The following is a 23,206-nucleotide window of genomic DNA, read 5'->3' as shown; positions in this document are numbered from 1 at the left end:
TTTGTTGGCTTTTGAAAAGAAACAGTTGATGAGATTCCATATGGCTAAAGAGATGTCACAACCATCATAACGTGGCAACAAGTCTAAGCACTCAAACTGCAAAACCTATGGAATAATTTCACATTCTGAATGCAAGTTCAAAATGTCATGGTCAAAAAGGCTTTTAGAAGGGATCAGGTGGACATGAATCCATGAAAGCTTATGCCATGATAGACACGCTTCCCTTTAATGTCCTACAAGAGTCTTTGTGCTTTAGGTATGGCAAAATTGGAAATTTCAAATATTTGTGAATATTCCCTTAGTTTTATTAAAAACTGTGTGTCGCATCCAGTGCTAGTACTACTCAGCAGGGCTGGCCCACCCATGAGGCAATCTGAAGCAACTGCCTTAGGCTTGGGTCAATGTTGTTACTCTTCTTATGAAATGGGCTCCAGCCTGCAATGGTTTATGCCACAATAAAGTGCACAGCCTTTCTGGTAAAGTGGGCCTAGTTCCTGGTTAGTGTCTATAGAACGCAATGATTTTTGCCTAGTTACCACCTACCACCCACATTTTATCATCTCCTAAGTAGGCAAGAACAAGTGTAAGTAGAATTAGCTTGAAGCTATCCATCATTTCCAGAGGTTACCCAATGATATAGCTTTGCCATTTCTCTAGTCCACCCACTTGTGTGATGTTCTTTCCAGTCTCTTCCTGACCATTGAAAACAACAGCTGTGTTTTCTTAGCCAACTATCAAGAGTTTTCAGTTTCAAAGTCTAATAGGACAGAACTCATTATACATCTTGTTTTCTTGTGCACCATAGTCAGCAGCTCTCATAAACATGGCCAGACATTGAGGTACATGAGAAAAATAAAACCTGATATTTAACATATTTTGAAACCTAAGATGCTACCCATTAAAAGTCAGACCATTGGTCCAGTGAGTTCAGTATTGTTTGCTCTGAAACCCTTAAGAGTTTCAGGCAAGGGATGCTCACAGGTGTACCAGGAGATGCCAGGGATCGGAGGCACCATCTTCTCAAGCTGATTGAGGGGGCCCAACGCAACAGCCTGATGTCACATGCATGATGTCGCAAAGAGTCAGGGGTCAGAGATGATACACTGAGGGGGGGGGCAAAACTGCCTTAGCCAAAAAACATGCTGGTCCTCATTGAGCTGCTGGTTGGCTGGGTGTTCCTTCTTAGGTTCTCAATATTTTTTTCTACTGCTTTAAACTTTAGATTTCCACCAAACATGCTGATATCTCTCTCCTGTTTCTCAACTCTCCACACAGCTGTCATAACTTACCTAATTTCAGTTCCTATGATGAAGACTTCCACATGAAAGAAAAGCATATATTCTCCTGCATCTCTTACAGGTTGGTGCCCTTAACCCTGTCCATTATTTTGACAGTTCATATTGCATGAGAAAAATGCCTCATCTGTTTCCCTAATTATTTGAACAATGAAGCCTAGTGGATACTTCAGGCACTGCATTTCATGGAGATCTGATTAAAGGAAGAGGGGTGGGGGAGAGAGAAGGAGAGAGAGTGAGTCTGAATTTGTGCATCCCCCCCAGGAGTCAACATATATATATATAAAACACTGAAGTGGTTTTCCTTGAAATATTTCTACTGAGTGAAATTCCTTTAAAAGATACAAAAGTGCTCCCTTCTTCACTCATCCATTCTACCACTCTTTAAACAAGCAAGCAAACAAACAAATAACACTGTCTCTGGGATTTAGTTTGACCAAATCTAAAGAGATATACTCCCTTTTTCTCATCTCTCTCTCTCTCTCTCTCTCTCTCTCTCTCTCTCTCTCTCTCTCTCTGAGTGTGTGTATAGATATAGATATATAGCTCTGTCAGTTTCAGTTCTCTCAGGGTCTCCTACTTCTCAGTCTTAAGTTCAATCCATTTCCAAACTTCTTTTTATTTACAAAAACACATTTGTGGGTGCATTTTTTCTTACCGTATGGCATTTCCCCCAATCAATTTCTCTAAACATAGTGCATTTTTTGTATATTGCTTTCACCTATATGCATACTGTTGCCCACCCCTTCCCCTAATCTATGCTTTTTTGTACACTTTTTTTTTTTTTTTTTTTTTTGGTTGGAGAAGGGCATCACAGCACCTGGAGAAGTGATTATTTCAGAGAAGAATTGCATTTTGGCTCACTATTGGTTCAGGAAATTCTGTAGGTTTATGTTAAAATGCAAACAAAATACACTTCCTCCCTGTCTCTGTATGCACTGTGCCCATAGCACCTGTGCATGCCGTTAAGTGTGCATGAACATTAAGGCAACACACACAGCCCCCTTTGCACACTAAAGCTGGCGAGGATCATTTTGAACTGTTGAGAACTTCTGGTAGGACAATGATACTTTTCGGGCATATCTTGGACCCAAATGAAGAAGCATCTTCTTTGCCTTCAAACCTGTGCATGGCAGGCTTATACCAAGTAAATAAACTCTACATGCAAATAAAGATCCTTCTGCAATTCATACTTGCATTTTGGAGGGGAGGCCTCTGAGATGGGACTGCTGGGTGGGAAAGAGGGGTGTTATAATTGCAGCCTAGAGTGCCTGCAATTTCCTCCATGAAATATTGGGAGATGGTATAAAAACCAATCATGCTCCAATGGAGGGGGGCTACAAAGGGACGTGAACAGATCACTAGGAGGACCAGATTTAAAAGATTCTTGAACCCCCTTTTTAGCAAAGTGAATAGCTCCCCCAAAAGAAGGCCTTTCCAAGCGCAACCAATCTCGAAAGAGTTTTCTGAAGCTTTCAAATTCACCGGCTAATAACTTTAAATAGTTCATTGAGTCTTCCGGATTTTTTTGTTGTTGTTTTTTGTTCATTCTTTCTCTTTTTAAAGAAATAATCTGCTTACATCGTTAAGACCCTGGCTAAGCTCAGTAACACAAATTACCAGATGTTGCATCCCCCCCCCCAGTATTTTCTCTCTCTCCTTACCCCTCAAAAGACCAACCACCAAGCATGTTGAAAGAGAGAGGTCATTGTCCCTTATTGGCAATAAAACTATTTCCCCCCCCCTTTTTTTTGCAACTCCCAACAAACGAAACACGAATACCTTTCAGCTGTAGTGGGGGAACCCTATCTCCAACTCCTTCCATGTCGGGCCCGTTTGGCTTTGTTACTTGCTAATAATGCACTCATGTGTAAGCTAATAATGTGAACAGAGGGAAAATGAAGAGACCTTTAAAAAAAAAAGCAGAAAGAAAAAGCAGAATGAATTAGGGCAATTGAGGTCGCTCTCTTTCATTTTTGCTGGAAGGATAGTCGCCCTGGTTTTTACCTTATCGCTTATTACACAATTTATGATAAAATGAGATGTGAATCCACTCTTATTGTTGGGCTCTCCCCTATTGAACATGCATATATAGAATTCATTTCAAATTTAAACACTATCTTAATTATAAATTGAATAAAATGGACAACCTATCAGGTTCCCTAAATTGCATTCTAACAAATAATTTCATTTCCCATTACTTTCCCACCAATGATATATAGGCCACAACAATGTCCAGCGTAATCCCGTTCTGTTACCTTAATTGTGCTGGAGATTCTACAGCGCGACAAATCCCCACACCTGCTTCTATAGCTGTTGCCTGAGCATGTAAACAGTGGAGAAAATTGTGTGGACTTAGCAGGAGAGAGGAAACAAAACTGCCAAAATAGTTAAAGCGCGCGTGTGTGGCAGGTAATCTTGCATTACTTTAAAAACAATGACACAACATTTTCTAGAGCACTTAAGACATTGCTCTGGATTTGTTTGAAGCCCAAGGAAACCTGGTTACAAAAGCATTAAGTTCCCAAATTGACTGGGAAAGGCATCAGCTTGAAGATTTTATTTGCATTATTCTGCAGAAGAAACCTACTAACGAGTAGAGAGATTTGCAAATGCATATAATTTCCTTTTCAGCAAAGAAGAGTGTGTGTTGTTGTTGAAAAAGTATGTATACTAAAAAAAGGCTTGCAGAAGTCTTTCTATTTTTCTCTTTAAAAAAGAAAAAGAAAAAGAAATTTATCACTTTCAACAGTACATTTAGGAGTAATTTTGAGTGAAAACTGCCAGAGGATAAATACTTTTAAGAAAATATATAGCATTTGGGTGAAAAAGAATAAGCAAAATAACAGCAAATTACTGTGTATAATTCAGTTTAACATTCTGGAACAGAACCCTAACACAAGTTTCTGCCTATAGTCCTTCATGTGTTGCTCCTTGCACTAATAAAACAGATTTGATATATTCTCCAACTTCTTCCTGTAGGCTAAACCTAAGAAATAAAATGCATGTGGATTTCATATTCAGTCTGAATGGTGTCTTCTATCTCACTGAGAACTTCTGCTATAGGAAGATGATATTTTGGGGGTTACTGTCTGCTAGATGTTCAAATGATATATATTACATTGCAAATCAAAAGCACAAATAATGGTTAAAATAAAGATTGAGAGACAGATTGTATATAGCCTATAACACCAATAATTTAAGCCAGATGTTTCACTTTTGTTATAATTAAGATAATATTATGAATTTTTCCCCACCTCTGTCATACAAAATATCTGCACGCTTTGATTGATGAGAAAGAGAAAAGAAAGAGCAAGTCTTATACAGTACCAGGTTTTCAAATATTGTAACAAAGCAATATGCTTCTGTAGATATTTGTTAAGTTGCAGCCGTGTGTTTCAAATTTCTCAACTCAGAATGAAGTTAAGCCCGTCTGAAGAACTTCATTTATCAAATGAGCTTTAAGAAACGTAAACTGATCCAATAACAAATCTGGAGTGTTAATATTCATTTTTATGTGAAAGGTACTACTGAGCAGCTGGCTTTTTTCTTTCCATTATTAGGCCGTTTTGATGGCATTACTTATCTACTCAGAAAGAAAGAAAGAAAGAAAGAAAGAAAGAAAGAAAGAAAGAAAGAAAGAAAGAAAGAAAGACTTGTTGCATTATCAGAAACTATGCAGGTTCTCTAAAGTTTGGTTTTAGAAAACACACCACCAGTCTAATAAAATCGAATGTTCATTTCCAATTTTCCAGAAGCAAGCTTCTACATCTAAATAGTGATCATAGCCAAAACTTTTTGGAGTGGGTGGGGGTGGAATCTGTTTATTTCCCTTTGTTGCCCCCACCCCACATGCTACAATGCTTTACTACACCCCCCACCATATCTTTTATCTTCCAACTAGTTTCAACTAATATGTTTGTATGTAACTCCTTCCACCCACCACCACCACCCCCCAGCTTATCAGGCAACGGGCAGCATTTGTGATTCATAGCAGTCATCAATGTGATAATAAACTCATTCACAAGACTAACAAACATGCAGCTCCCAGTTATTTACGAGGCAAATTCACTTGCAATGCTGGGCAGTGGAACAGGGGGAGAATCAAGATGGTGTTGATTGATAAATTGACAGGTTAATTTACAAGTGGATAATAGGAGTTAGACCCAGAGGGAGAGAAGGCAGCTTCGCCTACTAGCTGGGTTACACTGCCATCTGTCTTGCACAGGCAAATCTGCAAGAGCAACTCTTTTGAGTCAAGATCAAATGCGCACACAGACACTTTCCCCCTCTAAGTTAGAGACAAAAGCTCCCCCTCCCCAATTTACTGCAGTTTAATTTCTTCTCTGCATTGACACAGTTCACAGTGTGGACCTCCCACCTTCTGATACCGTCCGTAACAAGGGAAATGTAAAGGTTCTTTGTCTCATAAAATGAAAGACGAATGCTTCTAGCTTTTCGGTTTTCATTTCTTTCTCTTCCCCCCTCCCTTCATTTTTGCTTCTTCTTTGGAAGAGGAAAGAGGGAAGATCTTTGTGGGTTTTTAACTATAATAAATTGTGCACCACTGTGACAGTTGCAGTAACAATGTGAAAATAATATTGGCTTCCCCATATAATATTTATGTATTCTGAAACCAACCGCTTCTAAAATTAAACAAGTTTTAACCGCTGCTAACGGAGGCTCCTAAATATTCTCCATTTTATCCTTACGGATGCTGTTGATGGGAATCCTGTCTTTATTCTAACACTTTATGCTCCTTAGAAGGTTGTGAAATTTGAAACTCTTTTTTTGGGGGGAGGGGTTCTTTAAATTCCCAGAGTTAGTTTATGAAAACCTGCAAAAGCTTCTCTCTTTTTTCGGTGGTTGAGAATGTAATGAAATTGGACAGCACCTTTCTCGAGCTGACCTGCAATTTGATGGAATTTGAGATCAAAGAACATTTGCAGCTCAGAGACTTTGAAGTTAATAACTTTCACTCTTACTCCTCAAAATTAAAGCAGTGTTGCACGAAACGTAGCTCGAGAGTTGTTCAAAATAACAGGATTCTCTTGCTTTCATTTCAAATTATAAATATTGGGGGGGATGTGCACTTTTTTCTTTCCACATATGTGGTAAGTAAGTGCCTTTCACATTTGGAGAGGCATTACAAATATATACGCTAATGTTCTGATAATTTAATCTTGAAAAATAAACTGGGGTGCACCTCTTACTTCGTTTTTTGTTGCAATCAGTGCTATTCTATGGAGAATGATTTTTTTCTTCTCTCTTCTAAAAAAAGCTTTGTCAAAATTAGGCTTCCAAAATGTTACATCAAGAGATCTTCAGAATCACAAAGGGAAAAGCACAAGTAAAAATATGTTGTAATACGTATTTTTTTAAAAATACAAATAAAAATTAACAGCTGTTTACATGCCAAAAAGAGCCTTTTAAAAAAGAATAATTTTGGTATTAAGTTAGAGGAGAGGTTTGGTTTTATGTGCTCAAAGTCTTGTGCTTTTTCCATTTTCTTTAAAAATCAGCTTGTGGGTGTGAGTTTCCTGATTTAAAACCAATGCAACACTTTTAAAACCTTTTTTTAAAAATCTATACATCTCCAGCTGAAAGAACCACAGAGAGAGAGATAAATCCACCTAACTCAGAATTTCAAGCTATCTGGCTGTTCTTTATGTTCCTTTTCATTTAAACAACAACAACCAGCAACAGCAAAACCACCGTCATGTCAATAGCCCACCCTGGATCGAGACCTTATCCCTGAGGTTTTGCCGGCTGCCCCCTGCTAAGCACAAACTAACAAATCAATACGGCTGTCCTTTCCCAAACTAAAATGAGTCATAGCATTCAGTAATGAAGCTGTGTCAGGCATTCCAAGTTAAAATCCTCTCCTTGCATCCTCAGCCTAATTGTCGAGAAAGCTTTTATGCTGAGAGTTGGAAGGGATCAGCCAGAGCAATCCAGCCCTCCTCTCAGACCACAGACCAGATTTCTGGTCACCGCTCTCGCCTCGGAGCTGCAGAACCCGCCTCCTTGTCTGCGGCTCTGTCACAAGGGTGAATCACTGGGGGCTCTGCATAGCAAGCGAGGCCCTGGCCTCCACCTTCCACACTCGCGTCCCTGGAACAGCACCCTGCGGTGCCCCCTCAACACCCTCTCCACAAGGTTTGGCCTCCTGACCCTCCCCCTAGCTCTGTGAACAGCCTTTTTTTATTATTATTTTACCCCGATGCCTCAGCAGTCATCAAAAATCTCTCCTTCTGATGCCATGAAATGGGATGAATTTCTGCAAATTAGCCTCTGGAGCACAGGAAGATTTTACAAGTATGTGTTTAGAAATGATTCAGAGTTGGAGGGGGGGATAAGATCCAACGACCTCAGCATAACTTCCTAAGGTTTTAACCCTGAAAAGTTGGCTCTTTAAAAGAATAAACTTCTTACCCCCTACTTTTAATATATATATATATATATATATATATATATATATATATATATATTGACTAAGAATCTGAAACATAGGCTTTTATTCATGAAGCCTTAACTGTTTACCTCCCACAATCCAACGTGGCAAATCGGTTTAGGGCTTCGGGAAAATAAAGGGCCATTTCCTTCACCAGCACACACACACACAGAGAGAGAGAGAGAGAGAGAGAGAGAGAGAGAGATCTCCTCACATCATTCCCAGAAAGAAGGGGTGAAATCCACACACCACATTTTGCAAGCACAGAGAGATTTATTTTAAATTGCATTTTCTTGGCATAATTTCAGCCGGGGCCAATTGATGCTTAGCCCCAGCACCTCAACCTAGGAATGTGTAAGCAATGATAAAGAAAAAAATGCTGCTAAGCAGGTGCAAAGTGTCATTCCCTCCCTACTGATTAACACAGGAGTTTGTGCAGAATGTATTCTGAACCAACAACGGCAGAAGAAGGGAACGAGTAACAAAAGACGAAGAGTTTTTTCTGCAATACTGTACTTCCCATTTTCGGCTGAGCTAAAGATTCAGCAGTCATGTTCATCTCTGTTTTGGTGATTTCATAACTGAGATGAGGAGAAAGTGTGTGCCTGATCAGATAATAATAATAATAATAATAATAATAATAATAATAATAATAGATAATAAATCACTTCATGGGGTTGTTTTCCTGGATCACATGTGACCATAACCATGCTTACAGATGCACCCAGAGCATAAAGAGTAATGGAAAGTTATAACTGCCTCCAGGATTTGTAATCCAGTGCTTTCCTACTTCTGAACAAGGGAGCTCAATTCAGCCACCATGGCTCTTGAGAGGTTACCCCATCATCAAATGATAGCTGGGTTTTCATTCATTCCACAGAAACTTCTATCCAGCCACAACAGGAATGTCATTTAGTTATTAGACACCCCTTTCCTTTCTGCCACTTAGGACAAGATATCTGTTTTCGGAACATTGTGCTTTTGTTCATATTCTAGTTACAATTCGTCTCCTTTACAGCTATGATTTTTATTGCTACAGTTCACAAAGAATCTTCACAAATTTTGTAAACTTCTAATTCTTTCCTCCTTTTTTTTTTAAAAAAAAAAGCAGCCAAAGAATGACTTGCAAACACCAGCGGTCTCTCTCAGATCTAAGTCAGAATGGTTCATGTCTCTCTGTGTCACTCCGACCACTTGCGTTTGAATGGGGTCAGTTCACACATGTACCTCAGAAGTTAAATTTGTGTACATGCGTGTGTGAATGAGGCTTGGAGATCTTGCCTTTTGATGTTCTTTCTAATCCCTCTTTTGAGGATTGCCGCTGCTTCTCACTATTGTGAACAGTTTCAGGTGTGTGTGTGTGTGTGTGTGTGTGTTTGTGTGTGGACATCAAGTATACATTATATTCCCTGTAATTTAATGCCACTTTTTTTTCTGTTGTGTGCATTTTTATCTACAATCATTGCAGAATTCAGGTAAGACTCTGTACTGCATTTTTTCTTGAAAGAAAAAGAGGGTTCCGTTGTGTACATTGGGAAGTATGACTGATGTCCTTGGTCTGTGGAAATGGACATTTCAGCCTCCTTCTGATGTGGTAAAACTGTAAATGTGCTAGATATATGGAGTTGTGCTTGCTGGGGGTTGAAGATCTGAAAGCGACTTGTGAACATGTTCACTTTAATATATATACAAGTATTCCCATAACTGGGAACCTGCACCATGGAAAAAGTGTGGGTCTAACAACTTCAACATGGTTATAGTTTTATAACACCTGAAAAAGGACTTTTTTCAAAGAGGGAAATGTGGGGGTGGGGCTAATATTAGAGGCCAGGTGCCACCAATTTTCTGTAACGGGGACTTTTTGGTGGTAGGACCACAACTGCAGACTAGTCTTTCCAAGTAAATTGAATCGGGACACTGACCTAGATTTTCTTTATAAATATGAACAGATTTTGTTATTTTCACAGCCCCTTTAATATCTATAAAACTGACTGTTTTGATCTCTTAACAGTTTCACCTGCTTTTGTTTGAATTTTGTTTTGTTTGTGTTAACCTTCACCGCCTCTCCAAAATATTCACTTAAACATAATTTTCAGAGAAGCACTTGATGAATTTCAAGAGAATCAAAGGGGGTTTTGATTGGAGAAAACCCACTTCTGAGGGTGAAATCTATACCCTGCTAGATTTCACTTTAGGTTAATATTGACAGAATATTAATATTGAGGAATATTTACAGAAGCCAACATTTTAATAGTATTTGGGTCACAAGACAAAAACACAGATCCTTAATATTTATAAAAAAAATAATAATTCTACCACTTTTTGTTGTTTTTTGTTTTTTACATTTTGTTGGGTACTTTGGGCAATTTTTTAAACAGACTAAGGAGGATGCCAAAAATTTTGTTTGAAACTGGGATGAGCTGAAAAGCAGATTAATTAAAACAGTGATAATGCAGAATCAGTGAGCTAGCTTTTAGGAAAGTGTCCTGAGGAGAAATCATCTCTGTATGAATTACATAAATGTGCGTGTGTGCCTTTACCAGAACAGAGTAAGTTATTCAGAATCAATACATTTTCTCTGTTTTCTAGAGACTGGCCGAGATTGAAAGATGAAGAAATCTCAAATGCTGAACACGGTATCAGGAAGCGGGGGGCGGGGATGAGAGGAAAAGGGCTGCAGATTTAATAGACATTGCTTCAATTATAAAAATTTTCCAGGAATGTTTTGAGGGAAGGGGGGGGGGAGAGATCAAATATGTCATCATAACTGGGGGGGGGATCCCTTTCAGAGAGTCGAAAATTCCCCTCTGGCCGGTGTCCTATTTTAAGCCTTTAAGAAATAGTAGTTGAGCCCATGGGAGAAAGCTCTTGCAAAGTTATAATTTCATGTGATTTGAAATATGGCACCTGAAGGCCTCCCAAACCAGATCACTTAAAATAAATAGGGGCTCTCTTCAAGAGGCATTTGTCCTTCCAGTTGCCTGAATATGCATATGTGTTGTATACAAGCATATGGATAGATGGAAAGAAAGATATAGAGGTAATGTCTCAGATGCAAACACAAAAAGGTGTGTTTTTTTAAAGCACCAGACATTCTTAAAAATCCCTTCTTGAATTTCCACCTGAGATTCTCTCTCTCTCTCTTTCTCTCTAGTATTGATTTATTTGAGATATTGATATACCACCCTTTGCCAAATGCACACAGGGTAGTTTACAGCACAGTAACATAATAAGCAACATATACACATAACAAAATAGTCATTTGAAAAAACTGTTATATTCACAATAAGCAGCCATGTCAAATCATTCGTAAATGACTTCAGTCATCGATAGCTGCATCCAAAAGTCTTCTGAGAGAGGTGCACCTCCAGCTATTTCTGAAAGGAAAACAATGGTGTGGCTATTTGCACCTCAGTGCAGAGGGCTAGCCAGAGCTGGAGAGCTGGTACAAAACCACCACCACCATCCCAATAGGGTTATATTTTGTGTAAGCTCCTTACAGGTAGACTCAGCATCTGGTCAATGGGAAAGGAAATACTAGAGGCTAGACTATAGAAATCAGACTACCAAGAAGGGGTAGGGGGAGATGGTGGTAATTTATATTAGGTAAATTGGGCATCAACCATGAAAACACACCTTTGAGTTTGTGATTATGGTAGCAGTGTTCTGGATTCTGCTTCAAGGCAAAATTCACAGCCAGTGTGGAGGTTCCTGCATGAGGGGGCAGCGATATCAAGAAAAGAAGGATTTTGAAGTAAAAACAATAGTTTCAACAAGTCTAGTGAGATTTCTTTGGATGCTGGCATCCAAATGTTATGGTGCAAATGTGCTATTTAGCAAACTAACAGTCCTGGTGTGTTACTAGAGATGAAAATATTTTTCTCTATTTCTTTCTTCTCTTTGGTCCCATGTTTCCTTCTGACACTGTTTGGCTGGGGAGAATTTCTCAAGTTAATTTCATGGTGCAGCAAGTTAGGATCATAAGAAACTGTCTTATAACAGGCCAGGCCGATAGTCCAAGTATCTCATTATTATTGCCTATATGGTCTTACAGCTCCAAGCACTCAACTAATGTAGCATAAAAACAGAAGAGTGTTCTGGATCAGGCCAATGGTCCATCTAGTCCAGGCATAGGCAAACTCGGCCCTCCAGATGTTTTGGGACTACAGTTCCCATCATCCCTGACTACTGGTCCTGTTAGCTAGGGATCATGGGAGTTGTAGTCGGAAAAACATCTGGAGGGCCGAGTTTGCCTATGCCTGATCTAGTCCAACATTGTAATCTTACAGTGGCAACCAGAGGCCCATGGCACAACTCCTGTGGGAATGAGTTCCATAGTTTAACTATGCACTGCATGAATAAGTACTTTCATTTATCTCTCCTGAATCTTCTAGCACTCACCTTCAATGGATGTCCATGAGTTCTGGTGTTAGGAGAGAGGAAGAAAAACTTTTCTCTGTCTGCTTTCTCCATGCCATGCATAATTTTACAAACTTCTATCATGTCACCTCTTGCTTGCCTTTTCTCTAAACTAAAAAGTCCCAGACGCTGCAATCTTTCTTCATAGGGGAGCTTCTCTACCCCCTTGATAATTTTGGGAGCACCTTGCAGGGTTGGTGCCCCCCCATCTGCTAGCACGGAAAACACAGATTACTGCTAAGCAATATTCATGGGATTTTGGTATGTATTCTTTTCTTTTCTCCCCCTTTTTAGTAATGATTTCTGTCCCTCTAAGATCTATCAGGATGACAAAATGTGACAATTTTAAGGTAGAGAATATTTCCTTCAAGCAGTGGGGGGAGGAATCAAAGATAAATCCTAGCCTGGTTCTTCCACTCCCCCCTCCCTCTCGTCCTATTAGTTTTTTGACAGTCTGCTTATGGAGATCTGGCTTGTCAAGATGAAAGTCACCTCTGTCTCTTTCTCAGAGCTATTTCAGTCTCTTTTAAGGAGTTAAGTGCACTGTCAGTTGCTAGGAGCGGGCGGGGGTGGCGGAGAAGGAATCCTCTCCACCACACGGAAGTCCTGTAAAACTTCTTAATTTAGTAGAATAAGAGAATGTCTCTGATTCTCCCCCATCCAGTCTTGTTCCCAAGTTTCATTTGCACCAATTGCTAAAGCAAGGAGGGGTGTACATTTATCTTGAGGCAAACAGGGACCCAGCAAGGGGGTGGGGGGATAGAGTCCTGTCTGCCTATGGAAAATGGGAAGGGAAATTGAGGGAAATGTGGTTACAAGCAAGAGATGAAGGACTCAGCGTCAGGGTACTCGAAGGACCCAACATCTGCAAGCCACAGCCAGCTACAAAAAAATTCAGACATTCAGAATGTCAGAACAGGGGTTCCTCTGAACATATTCTGGGCCCAGGGCTTTTGGTATCAAAATTGCGCAGAGTTCACAATCCTCCATTCACACTCAATTCCATTCTAGGTTAGCTTTCTTCTTTTCTACAGTCCAATTTAGCTGGGAGAATTTGTTTTCTTGTTGCTTTTGTTTAACAACCTTGTTGATCCACGGCAGATCACTCAGAGATCTCCCAGTAGATCCCAATCTACCTGCTCCAAGTTATGCCACCTATGCATATATACTGTAGGCATTGTTCAGGTTTCATGGGGTTGTACTCAATGCTAGTCTTACTCAGAGTAGACCCGGTGAAATTAATGACCTAAAGGAAAACATGTTCATTAACTTTGACAGGTCTGATTTTGGTAAGATTAGCATAGTGGATAACTGACAATAGATCAAACACTTTATATCTATTGTAAAAAAAATATCACCTGGGTGAGCAGCAGTTCTCACATTCTGTGATATCGAACTGGCAAAAGCACTTTTTATTTTTGCCTCTCACAAACCTGATACAAAATCAGCTTTGATGGGTAATCAAAAGTCGCAGGATTATGAAGAAGACCACACAAAATCTTAGCAGGGTAAATGAAGGAAGGGGGGGAGAGAGAGAGAAAGAAAGAAGCAAAAAGGTGTCTGCATGTTGAGCTGGTTCCTCTGAGCCGAAGCGAAAGCAAAGAGGAGATTTAGCAGCTGTTCCTTGTGGCAGAAAATCTTCCCTGATTGTTGGCGGAATGGAGGCCTAGAAGTGTCAGACAGATACAGCTGATCCACAGAGATAAATCCTGACCTGCAGGGCCCACAAGATGTGCATGCAGTGCCTGTAATTTTGTCATGGTCCAAAAAATAAAATAAAAACAACAAAAATATATGTGTCAAAAGTCATGAAGACCCAGGAAAAATGAAAGGGAGAAAAGTCACTGACAAGTTTTGAAGTCATCAAATGACCCTTGAAGCTCTTCTATCTTTCTAATCTGATTTTCTTAAGGTCTGCGGAGCCATTGCAATATTAGCCAGCCCCTAACCCCAGACTTGCAAGGGTGCTGAGGCTGGTTTGCCTGCTTGCCTGTGTATATGTGAACATTTCTGTGTGTAAATTCATTCTCAGCTCTCCGATTCCTCTCCTTTTCTTCTGTTCACACATTTATAAATCACTTTCCCACGTGAATCTAAGGCATATATAAATGAAGACATGTCTGGTTTTGTAGTTGGTAGGTAGGAATAATTTGCCAAACCCTTGGCACATCACGGTGCTAGCCGGGTGCATTTTGCTCAGTGGGTCAAGTTGTGCAGGCCAGACATAAAGATCTCTTTGCTGAGAACTTCCCCTCTTCTTCATGCATTTATATATTAAATCCCTCAGCCCTCCCATCAATCAAAGCCCCCTGGGTGGTTCACAAATATCAATGAAATGCACAAATAAAACCCAGTCGATAAAAACAATCTCATTACAAATAAGAAAACTCATAAGATGGCATAGAAGTACCCCCATAAAAACAGGCCTGCATAAAAGGAGAACAAATATATATATATATTTGTCGTAGTCATTAGGAGTTCAATCAATCAATCTCTTAATTATGGTCAATGATCCGCATTGTTGTTATGAGTTATAAAAAGGAATTACCCCCAAAATTCTAAGCATACACAGGATTTTGCTTTGTTGTTGTAGTGTGGAGGAGGATGTCACAATTAAATCTGGACTTTTTTCAGAGCAGGACTTTCAGGGCGGAATCCCAGATACACATATACATAACCACATGTTGAAGGTATGAAGAGATTTTGGAGAATGGAAAGGACTCTTTGGAAAACAATGCAAGAAGTCTTTGAAGACCTGATAACTGGAATGAAAGAAGGCATCCATTTCCACTCTGCCACATAATTATTTGCATGCGGCGTTGCTTCTGTTGCACTGCAGTTTGGCTTTTTTTGGGGGGGGGGACCACATTCTTCTTCTTACTGTCAGCTACAGTGAAACTTTATGGAAGTACGTTATAATTATATCATTCCACAACATTCATTTCAATTGAAAAGGGGGGAAATCGTTACTTTGTGTTACATAGTGTTTGTGGTCTGAAAACAAAAAAAGCCGACATTATCTAGATTGATTTCTGTTCCAGATATGGGGGTGAATAAGTGGTCATCAATAATTTTCACTCCCATTTCTGCTTTTATTGGAATTGTACAGCATTCTTTCCTGCGAGTCATAAAAATCATAGAATTATAGTGGTGAAAGGGAGCTTAAGGGTCATCTAGTCCAACTCCCTGCAATGTGGAAATCCCTGACAGGCGGCCACCCAACTTCTGTTTAAAGACCTCCAATGAAAGAGTGCCTACCACCTTCCCAGGTAGTTTGCTCCACTGTCAAACAGATCTTAGAATTAGAAAATAATTCCTAATGTTTAGTTGGAATCTCCTTTCTTGTTATTTGAATCCATTGGTTTGGGTTCTTCCTTCTGGAGCAGTAGAAAACAAGCTAACCCCATGTTCCCTTGGACAGCCCTTCAGATATTTGAAGATGGCCTTTATATTTCCTCCCAGTCTCCTCTTTTCCAGGCTAAACATACCCAGCTTCCTTAACCGTTCCCCACAAGGCTTGGTTTGCAGATCCTCTATCAGATTGGCTGCACTCATTCCAGCTTGCCAATATCCTTCTTAAACCGTGGTTCCCAGAATTGGACACTATATACCACGTGGGGTCTGATCAAGGTAGAACAAAGTGGTGCTATTACTTCCCTTGATCCGGACAATAATCTTCTCTTGATGCAGCCTAGAATCGCACTAGCTTTCAACAGAGAGTGCTGTTGTGTTCAGGTTCTGCTTGCAGGCATCTGGTTAGCTGTTGTGAGAACAGGATACTGAGCCTTTGGCCTGATCTAGCAGGCTCTTGCTATGTTCTTATGGACCACAACTCCCAAAGGGAAGGCTGAATTAGGATGTAGGAAACTGCCTTGTGCCGAATCAGGCCATCAGTCTATCTATCACAAGATTGTCTCTGAATACCAATTGCTTTGGATCACAAGTGGGGAGAGGGCTGTTGCACTCATGTGTTGCTTATCGGCTTCTCATAGGCCTCTAGTTGGCCACCATAGGAACAGGCTGTTGGGCTAGCTGGGCCCTTGGCCTACAACATTACTCTTATGTTCTTCTGTGTTGTGTTCAGAAACATCTAGAAGGCCACAGATTCTCTATCTCTGGCATGGTTCGTGCATTTTAATTGTCCAGTACCTATGTGTTGCTGTTGGAGTGTAGTGAAACCCACTGGAACACTCCTCAAAGTCCCTAACTACAAAAGCTGGAAGTCCTGAAAGAGTGGGAGAATACCATGAAGAGGTTCTGGAGCTTGATTCACTTCCCTCTGCCTTTCAGCTCTTTAAACACATTGTTTCTGTGCCTGAAAATAAACAATTATCTTGGTTCAAATCATATGGGGGGGAGAGTATGCCTGCAAACATGTTCCCAGCTTCTTCTTTCTCTGCCCCATGGCTTTGCCAATAGTTGAAATTCAGGTGGCAGCAGGCTCCCCTCCAGCTCTGCTGCGCTGCTCATATTTTCCATGTGCTCCTCAGCTTCCCCATTAGTCTTGCCCTGGCAGCCGTAGCGAAGTCTTGCTGTCAGGGAAGCCTAGAGCCATTCAAGCCCCTCTGCAATGTGGAAGCTTGATGGGATGCCTGGGGCAATATGGCATCTACCTAGGGAACTTCCCCAAGGCAGAAGGAGATTAGTATGCACCAACAGCAGCCCCGGGTCCAAGCCTGTGGTCTGTCACTATCATTCTGCCTCACGACGCTGCAGCCGTCAGAGCTGACGAGTGGAAGTCTGAGGCTGAGGACAGGCAATCTCTGAGATGGACAGCAACAGGGGCAAATTGCCTCTCAATCTTCTGCTGAACCTGGCAAAGAAGGAACACGGGACTTGGATTACTGCAGTGCATTTGATGTGGGACTGCCCTTGAAGACTATTGGGGAAGCTCCATCAGAATGAGACAATCGAATACACAATGAGGCCAGTTGCTAACAGCATGTTACAGAACACAATCCATTGTCTCTGCTCGATGGCCATGCTGGCTGGGGCTGATGGGGTTGTAATCCAACAGCATTTGGAGGGAACCATGTTGGCTACCCCTAGAATTTTTAAAAAGAATTGAGCAAAGCAGAATCTCGCTCATCTAGAGTACACCTATGGACAGAAGTAGTATATCTCTGAATGTACAATGGTGGACGCAAGACACTGGGGAGGTGATATTCTCAGATACATCAGGCTGGCCATTGTTGGGAACAGGATTTCAGACTTGATGGTCTGATCCCGCAAATCCCTCCCTATTCATGGTGAATAATTGCAATTCTTGATGCTTATCACAAATGAGGTTCAATAGGCTACCCACACCTGTCAGCATGAGTCACTGTAGCACACATGAAGCCCTAGACATCAAAGGGCGTCATAGACCTGTTATTGCTCAATCTCAGGTGGCTGGACACCACTTGTTCCACTAAGAAGTTGGAAGCCGACTGCTTGGAGGTCACATATTTTAAAGGCATTTCTAAAAAGATTCTTGAGCTTCAGTGCTAAATTCCTACACCGTACACTGAAATAACCAATCCAGGCAAAAAAGAAAAAACAATAATAATCTGACTACTAACCTTTCACCATAGTAATAAATGCTTTGCTACTATGCTAAGTAATATAATTATAATTTCAATTAATTCTTCTCATAAACACATACAGTCCTGTGCTATGTATAGACTCGAGGCCTAATTTTTATTTCCCAATGGCATTTCATTTGTCTGTGTATTTTTTCCCCTTCACTGCATCTATCTTTCTGATTTATGATCAGAAAAATGCTCAAGGAATTATGCCTTTTGTCAGTGTACTTGAATACAGCTAAAGAAGGCCAGACACAGGCCACTTAAGTTTGGAGAACTTTGTATCTTGGTACAGTTATTTTTGAGAAGGGAGCCTAGAGAGAGGCCTGGTTCACCCACGACATGAAACCATAGCTAAGATTAACCATGGTTAATCAAAGCCAAGGTGTCTGACAGACCATCCCTTAAATATTGATTTATTGCATCATAGAGCAGTTAAAAGCAGCAACAAGAGCAGGTGAGCCTTGAGAGTGGTTTGTAATTTGTGCCTATCTACACCCACAACTCTGTAGTTTTGGGTGGTCACAGCTCCTTAATCACAGCTAAGGAGGTGTAAAACTAAACTATACTTAACATTAACTCAGCTTTATAAACCATGGTTTAGCATTATGTGTGAAGCAAGCCAGGCTATGTGTTTCTATCTGTATTTTTAAAAATCTACTATTTTAAGTCAAGCAAAATTACAAACCTGTGGCATTTCTAAATGACTGGATGGGAAACTTAAACTGCCTCCCATGAGTGCAATCTTAATGCTCTCAGAGTTTGATGAAGCTTTCTTCTCAGTGAAGATTACCAAGAAGTGGGAAATGCAGTGAGTGCCATTCTCATCCTTGTTGCTTTATAATAAAGTTATAGTACCCAGCTTTCCTAGTGGGGAGAAGTGGGGGTGGGAGCCATTATGGTTATAAAACAACTTGCAGTACAGAAGAGGCTCAATACGTTTTGGTAAGTGTTTCTAAACAAACAGGAGTTGTACAGAGTGAAATGGCCACTTACGCATCATCAACCAGACATCTTCATAAAGATATTAAACAGCTTGGGAAACAAGACTGAACAGAAGTCTCCTTTGCTCTATGACTGGGTGTGGTTTTAAAAAAATACTGATATGGCTCCAAGATCAACACTAACTTGAGTTGCAATTCCGAAAGTAAATCTCATTGAGCTAACCAAAGCTTACATCTGCGTACCTAGATGTAGTCAGGATTATGCATTCTTATTCTTAAACTTATTCGTAATTTTCTTTACAAAAGTAGCTTAAAGCAGCTTACAAAAATAATTAACACATACAGTGGTACCTCAGGTTACAGACGCTTCAGGTTACAGACTCCGCTAACCCAGAAATAGTACCTCGGGTTAAGAACTTTGCTTCAGGATGAGAACAGAAATTGCACGGCAGCAGTGGGAGGCCCCATTAGCTAAAGTGGTGTCTCAGGTTAAGAACAGTTTCAGGTTAAGAACGGCCTTCCAGAATGAATAAGTTCTTAACCCAAGGTTCCACTGTACATTAAACCAGCATAAAAACAAAACATAGGAAAAAAATCTAAAACTCTGTCATATTTTTAAAAGTCAGGACTAAAACATCCCACTCACTGGAGGACACTTCAGATAATTAAAAGTCAAAGGCCTGGCAAAGAAGAAATATAAGTAATGATGGTGCCAGGCAAGTCTCCCTGGGGAGAGAATTCCAGAAGCAGGAAATCACCACTGAAAAGACTCATTCTTGTGTTGCCACCCTCTGGACTTCCTGTGGAGGCAGCACATAGAGAAAGGCCTTAGATGGGGACTGCAGGTTCTGGAGCTGTTCATAAGGGGAAGGGTAGTCCATGAAGTATTGGTGTCCTGAGCTGCACAATGCCTTCTTTCCCTCTGTACTGCTCTATCATAAAATATCAAGGCAGTGTACAACATTCAGACATGAAGCACAATTAAAAACAATACATATAATCATTGAAGTGACTGGCTAATCACAAGAAAAGAAAATAATGACAATAATAATCATCATAATATAGAAATTAAGCAGCTGCAAAGGCCTGCTGGCACAAAACGATCTTCAAGAGAAGCCTGAAAGCCAAGAGCAAGGGTATTTGCTGAATCTTCACTAAAATATTATTCCACTGTGTGACACTAAATGCCAGACATTTAGATGAGACCACTCAGGTGTCTGCAACCCATGGGACAACTAAGAGTGTTCCTCTGGATTATCTGAGTGATGGGATATAAGGGTTCAGGTCAGTGGTGGATCTTGGGGCCTCAGATTTCACTGGTGCCCTGTGCGATGCCAACGTTCACCCCCTGCCTTCCATTCTATATAATGGTTGCGGAGCCCCCTTTGGTGCCACCAAGGCTCTTCACTCAGTGTGACTGAACTGGTCCCACTCCCCTAAACCCACCTCTGTTCAGGGGTGGTCTTTAAGATATCCTGGATTGCAGTTAGATTTCCAAATGACCAGAAAGAAAAAGGGCGAAAAACTCACATCCTGGCCTACTCTTCTGTCCTCCATAGCAGCTAAGCTTTTCGCAGTTTGGAGTGAAACTGCAATCAGCTGTAAATGCCTGCAGACAAGAGGAAAGCACAACTACAGAGGCCAGCTGAAAAATTGGCAACTCAGAGACAGATATCACATACAAAAGACTACCTCACCCCCCATCACCACCCCAGTTGCACCACCAATTGGTTCCACCTGACTGGATATAAGATCTGGCCTTTTACACTGCACCTCTCTTGAAAGGAGGAGACATTTTCCCTGCTTGTGGCGGGGAAAGCGGAGCCATGTTTTGCACGCAGGATCAATGACAAAGCCTGGTTGAGTTGTATGGCTGCAGGGACAAGTGCCATCTCTGAAGATGTGAGTCAGATCTCTTTCATACTCCCGAAGACATCTTTATTCAGCCTCTAATACAAATTTCTGCCCCAGGAGAAACAGAGTACCTGGAACTCTCCAAAGCTCGTCTGATGGCAAGACAACCCTTTTCAATCATTGGATAACGAGTCTCTTGGGGAGGGAAAAACACACACACATGGACACACATATGCGCATGCGCACACTCACACACATATTAATGCAACCAATCAAGAATTCTTGATCATTTCCTTCCAGTGGAAAAACTTTCTTCTTTTTTTTACATCCTAAAGAGTCAATCACGTGCTGTGAAGGTTTTCTCGAAGTATGTACTAATTAATACAAAGTGTTAATATAAGGGGATTTATTATTATTATTATTATTATTATTATCATTATTATTATTATTATTATTATTATTATTTTGAAAACTCCCCATTTCAATCGAGAGAAGGGAAGGAGGTGTTGATAAGGAGCCATGAGGGGAAGGGATATTTGGCACGATTCAAAGCTCTGTTCTTTGATGTAAGAAGGATGAAGTGGCAGCTTATTTTTAAGACCATTTGTTGTTCTCCTTCCCACATTACCCAAAATTTAAGTGTGGTGTAGTGGTTAGAGTCTTGGACTAAGACCTGGGTGACCAAGGTTCAAATGCCCTACTCAGCTGTAAGTGCTTTTGCTATTTGACACCTTTTGTGCTGCTCATGCAGAGGAACAACGAAAAAGGGCCAAATTTAAAAAGCACCAACTTTGTGATTTCATGAGGAGGAAATGGAAACAAACTTAGAAGCTATTCCCAATTCTTCATTTTTGCTGCAGATTGATGTTTCCAAAGGTGGGTGTGTTTTTTTCAAAATAAGCTAGTAGACCAAACACCAAGGTCTAGTGAGCATGATAAAAGGCACCTGACTATACATTTTAAATACAGTGGTACCTCGGTTTATGAACTTTATCCATTCCATTTGGTTCTTAAACCAAAACCGTTCTTAAACCAAAACCATTCTTAAACCGAGGCGCGCTTTCCCTAATGAGGCCACCCACCACCGGTGTCCTTCCACCATTCGGATTCTGTTCTTAGACCAAGGTAAACTTCACAAACCGGGACACTACTTCGGTTTTGCGGAGTTCATAAACCGAATCATTCGTAAACAGGACTGTTCTTAAACCGAGGTACCACTGTACATTGATATCATTTTAAACACTTGTGGCTCCCCCTCCCTCCCATATTCTGGGAACTGTGGTCTGTTAAGGGTGCTGAGAAACACCTTCTTCCCCTCACAGAGCTACAATTCCATAGTTCCCAGTGAAGAGGGATTTATTGATAAACCACTCTGCCTGCATTGTTCAAAAGGCTCAGCTGAGTTGAGCAGGCAACTGCCTCATGGACCATGCCTTCGCCATGCCCATATATGCCCCTTTTGCATTGGGGACGGACAAGCTGAATGGGGAAACACCAAAGAAATGGCATGCCATGCATTGGCTGTACATGGGACAACCATAAGAAATGTTCCGAGTCTTATTGCCACTCTTTTGACTTCCCTTGAAAGAACTCATTTCTGCCTTGGGAAGGACTGTGGCATTTCCTAAGAATTTTGCTGTAGCCAACATGTCAGTGGCAGCTCTAGTTATGGCTGCAAACAGATGGCTGGGTCCAAATGTCCGATGACCAGGAAGACATATCCTGCAAATATGTACGTGCTAAATGGTGGCAGTTGGGGGTGGCTGGTAGTGGTAGGGTTGGGACCTTGTTGCAACAACTGTAAGTCAATTATGTTTTGTTGCAATTAAGCAGAATGAAATTGTTATCGCATGCACAGAAGTGTCCCCTCCCCTTCCCAGCAAGACTGTGTTCTCCCTGCAATTTTGCCAGACTTCCCTTCCCTTCCCTCCCTTTCCCTGTTGACATTTCTCCCAGACATGTGTAGAAATTTGTCTCTGTTCATACCTCCCTTGTCATGTACCTTACTGACTAGGTTCTGCTCAGATTTTTACCAAAAGCCTCAGGCATCGCTGTCTTCTCTGTGGTTCCAAATCCCTCTAACGAAGAGACGAGGTGACGTATTACTTTTAAAAACACAAACTGCACATGACTATGGCCCAATAATCCCCTCGCTCGCCCCTGAACCCTGAATGATTTGGTCTGACATCAGTCAGTGCCAGTAGTGGAGTTTTGATAAACCACTGTTGTCTGCTGTATGCCACAACATCTGTATTTTCTCACACCAGGGGCATATGTCTTCCTCCGGAAAATGAGAGATGTGAACGCCCACTGCACGGACAAGCAGGGAAACTGATGGGAACTATCCCAGTGATCACTCTAAATAGATTGCTTTTCTCTCTGCAATTGCAAATGGCAGATTGGGACCATTGTTTAGCTGGTGCAAGTACTTTCAGAACCCTACCACAGACTTGGTAGGAATTAAAATTACACTTGAAAGGAAGCCCAGACCTGATTTCTCTATTACTATCATCATCATTGAATTTATTACAGTGGAAGCTCGGTTTCCGAATGTCTCGGCTGCTGAACATTTCGGAAGCTGAACGCCAGAAACCTGGAACTGAATGCTTCCGTTTTCAAACTTTTTTGGGAACTTGAATGGCTTCTGAGGTACATTTCTCATTTTTTCCCCATTGA

General features: G+C 40.9%; 2 long non-coding RNA genes across 2 annotated transcripts in view; both read left to right on the top strand.

Moving 5' to 3' along the window:
- LOC310749837 overlaps positions 1-23,206 on the top strand; it is an 807,599-nt gene that overhangs the window by 105,295 nt on the left and 679,098 nt on the right. The window lies entirely within an intron of this gene.
- LOC310748705 lies at positions 7,572-14,913 on the top strand. The gene is made up of 3 exons (XR_014541345.1): positions 7,572-7,613; positions 10,339-10,385; positions 14,803-14,913. It is a non-coding gene; the product is annotated as an uncharacterized lncRNA (long non-coding RNA).

Source organism: Podarcis filfolensis, assembly GCF_964270895.1.
Source record: "Podarcis filfolensis genome assembly, chromosome: 14".
NCBI classification, from domain to species: Eukaryota; Metazoa; Chordata; class Lepidosauria; order Squamata; family Lacertidae; genus Podarcis; species Podarcis filfolensis.
The sequence above is the reverse complement of the archived record's forward strand: the minus strand, read 5'-3'. Positions and strand labels throughout refer to the sequence as shown.